Genomic DNA, 4,281 nt, shown 5'->3' on the forward strand with positions numbered 1-4,281 from the left:
GGGGGAAAGGAGAAAAAAAAAAAATCACTCAAAATCAGAATTTGACACTAGAAAACAGAATCTCAGCCCAGAAAACGAGTGGTTCTCGGGTGTGTGTATATACATAGGTATATATATAAATGTATATATACATACACACCATTGTGTGTGTGTTTACATGCAATGACCTGTGCTGAAAACAGTTGGTCCCGTGGATGTTGTGATGTGGGACTGGGGAAGGATGGGGTGTCTCCAGCAAGCCCCTCCATGCAGCAGGAGTTCTCCTCCGTTCACCCCAAAATTTCAGCCAGACAGACCCCAAAATTTCTCGAGCCAGGAGAGCAGGGGGTAAAATGAAAGGCTGCCCTTTGGCTGTGCGGAGGTCTCCGGTTTGCCTCTTACTGCCTCTGAGCATCCCGTGCCACCAGCGTTCCGGGGATGTGTTCAAGCATCTCAAGAGTCTTTTAAATTCATTCTGGCACAGCCACGGAAAAAAGACATTTATCATAAATGTGTCTGCCCAGCCTAACAGCCTAGTTTGCACGCTCTTGAATGCTAATTTAATTTTTAACGCATTCATCAGAGTTTTCCCTCTCACTTTGCCGCTTCCCAGCCATACCTAGAAGTCACAAAACAACAAACAACAGGATTTTTTCCACCTCCCATCCAATGGCACATTCAGTGATAAATAGGAGAACCTTTAGAACTACTAAGGTTGAAGACCAAAAAAGCACTATTTATTACCATCAATTCTCTGTTTAGTTAGAGCACAAGAGCTCACAGCCATGGCCCGATAATAATGGGTATCTCTACGGGAATGAAATCACATACCAGGATCCTTTTTGACAGGATGGAGAGATCCCTGCCTGGCTGTTAACACTGCTTTACACATTAAAACAGGCTGTCGGCTGCTGCGATTCTTGCAAAAAAGAATTTAGTGGAAGAGGGTTCACGTCAACAGTAAAGGCGCCTCTCGTTTTGGAGAGCACCAGCCTCCAGTGACCGGTGCTGCGTTTGAACGCTTTGGGGATGCTGGGAGCACCCTTTGGTTTACAGCAGGAGGGCAATATCCGTTTATTTTTGCCGTTGGATTGAGGCAGGAGTAACGATGCTTTAGAGATACAGGAGAAGCCCAGTGCTAGGTAACTACAGCAGACACGTTAATCCTATATAATATATCCTATACAGTAACGTCCATTAAGAAAACTTGAATCTGCTCAGTTGAGGACCAAAAAACCACCCTTTTGGGGGGAGAACTTACGGCCAGGTTGGCGATGCCCATCCGTTCCAACAGATCTGGCCTGCGATTTTTCATCCAGTCTGGATGATGTAATGCAGCGGCGTGCAAGCCCTTTCAAGCGGAGCTTTTCCCACGCATCCCCAAAGCCGTACAAAGCACGGTGGTCTGTGACAAGGTGGTGGCTACCGGGAGTTAAGTGTTTTCTATTCTCGTGCTTCAGCTGACTTGATTTCGCTAGGAATGGAACAAAACCACATAAGCTGTACTGTTTGCAGTACTATCACACCCTTTCTCTTGATAAAGTAGCCCATTCGGGCGATGCTAGAGGTATTATAAGCCCTCTGCGGCTGCTGTTCGGCACGCTTGGCTTCACAGAAAATGACAAACCTGTTCGCAGAGGGCAAAATAACCGAGAGTGTTATAGGTAGTGTGGCTTTATTTTCTCTTCTGTCTATGTCTTTTAAGCTGTGTTTGACCGCCAACGAGTAATATATCCATGTCTCTCTCTAAAAGACTACCGTTGGCAGAAAGCGTTTCTCACTTTCCATGTTCAGTAACTTTAGTCTGCTTTTTCAGCTATTTATACAAGTTCAGAAAGATGTCAAAGAAAAGGGCAAGAAGCAGTATTAAAAAGTGTGTGCATGAAGCACTTATTTTTGTACGCGTAGTACAATATTTGTATAGAGTTTTAACACTATGAAGTGTAGCAAAAAATCACACCATCCATTTACTGGAGGGACAATTGTGTATGTTTAAACAGAATGGAGTGAAAATGGCATCTCAATCATCCATTACAAGGAAATTATAACCGGGATTAAATTCTGTGAAGCAAGTCTGTAATTCTAGAATAATCCAAGGACTTTAACTGGACTTTGAAATACTATTAAAACTTTTTAAACCAACATGAATGCCTCAGTCCTTTTATACCCCAAGTTTCATCTGAAAGGGTCATCCTGTGCGTGGTAAATAAGAGCACACTTTCCTCTGTAGGGATCGATTTGAGGTCAGACAGACAAAATCAGAAGCTGCTCAGCAACGCACCTGGGTGACACTCGGCATGTACACGCAGCGGAAAGTCAGCAGTGTTATACTTCTCTTTTAAATAAAAAAACAAGGGTTTAGGGCTTTTTTCCATTACCCCTTTGGCCCAATATTTATTTAGCTGTCAACACTGCAGGAATTACTTTTGCTATAAATTTATTACAGTGGTGTTACCTTATCTGATCCCAATGGAGATGTCTCGGGGACAATATTGATAGCAACAGAGGCAACATGCAAAAATAAGGAGGCAGACAGGGTGATACACGATTTAGGGCTGCCAGGGAAGGGTACAACCAGAGGAAGAGCTTGTTGCCAGGTCGCTGTTGGGTACATCAGCTACAGCTCTGGTCGTTTTAAGAAGATGAGGACTTGTTAATTGAAAGATCGTAACAGACAAATGGCTGAGCAATAACAATTCCGTTTCCGTGGCCGATACAAGGGGTATTAACCCTTAGCTCTGGTTTTGCACCTTTGGGACCTCTCTCCAGAGAGATCTTGACCCCAAGAGATGGGGGAGGATCTGGTACCTTGCTACTGATAGCACACAGCAATCCACCAAAGGCCTCCTTACCAAACCAAAAGAGATTTTGCCAAAATAGCCTGACATTGTTCTTACAGACTTACAAAGAGGTCAGCTGTGTCCTGGGCTTTAGCAAGAGCAACAGCTCTGCCAGCTCTATTATTTTATCTCATTAGCTTTTCCTGATGTCCTGCTTTCGTTTTCTTTGAAATCAGGGCAATGGCAGAATTCGCTTTTGTGCTTTAAAGTCTCCCCTCTCAGAGAACTGAGATTCCCTCTTTGCTCAGCAGGGGCTGGCCGACCAATTTGGCGAGCAAGAATGATTTTTCAAGAAATCTCAAACCCACAACCCAACTTAGAAAAACATTATTACCCATTTGTGAATAGCAAGACAAAGCCAAAAACCATATCCATCCTCCACGAACAAGTCTAAGACATGTTTGAGCCGTAAGTGATGAGAAGATTAATGGCCCCAAAAAAACCAGCAGATGGCCACACATTTGGCTGCTTGTAGGGCAAAACCAGCATTTTCTTTCTCTCTTCTTTCACCCAGCCCTTTCCTGGGGGTGACCACAGCACAGAGCCTCACATCTGAGGTGCAAAGTGAGAATAAAACATGCCTGAGGATCACACAGCTACTCTGCCTTTGGAGCTGGATAGACCTGGAAACATCCCACCTGGAAACTATCTCCAATGTCCCACTGACAGCCCCCCTAGAAGCTTATGACACAAGGTCTCCAGTGACTGTCAAGGGGAGTTGCTTTACCTTTGAGCTTGCATGGCTCCCTTTTCCCACCAGCCCAGCTAAATCTCCCATAGACCATCTCATCTCATCTCATCTCATCTCATCTCATCTCATCTCATCTCATCTCATCTCATCTCATCTCATCTCATCTCACCATACCTACCTGAATTTCCCTTTCAGGGGGAAAAAAAACCCAACCCAACTCTGAAGCATGGTGTCCCAATCAGGGACCACAAATCACTGCTGTTCACTAGCTGCCTGGGGTCAGCCTGGCCCTGGTGCTGCTCACGCTGCCACGCAGAGGTAGTTCACAGAAAGCTCCTTTCTTTCAAGGGCTGGAAATTATTGTGTGTGTCCCCCCTGGACTTGCCTAAAACTGCAATTCTCAGCTTCGTTAAGTGCTGGTGGGGGGCTTAGACAGCCCCCACCCACCAAGCCCTCTCCTTCGAGGGGTGCTTGGCGTGGGCTGCCCTCTCCCTGGAGATGCTCTGCCACCTCAAACACCTCTCCGTGCCCAGACCCTTGCTCTGGCCGGGCTCCAGCTACCCACAGGAGATGGGGACCGTGCACGTCCAGATTTGGGGCTGGTTAAGGGAAGCACTGGAAGAGCGACGTCCCTTGGTCTCCAGACCCACCTTGTGCACCGGCAGCCCGGGCTGTGAGGACGTTAAGGAGCAGACAGCCGCTGTTGGACCTGTTGCACACAAATATCCTCTGTGGGACACAGGCAGCCGGCGCCAGCACAACGGCGGCCCA

Source organism: Phaethon lepturus, unplaced genomic scaffold, assembly GCF_000687285.1.
Source record: "Phaethon lepturus isolate BGI_N335 unplaced genomic scaffold, ASM68728v1 scaffold21548, whole genome shotgun sequence".
NCBI lineage: Eukaryota > Metazoa > Chordata > Aves > Phaethontiformes > Phaethontidae > Phaethon > Phaethon lepturus.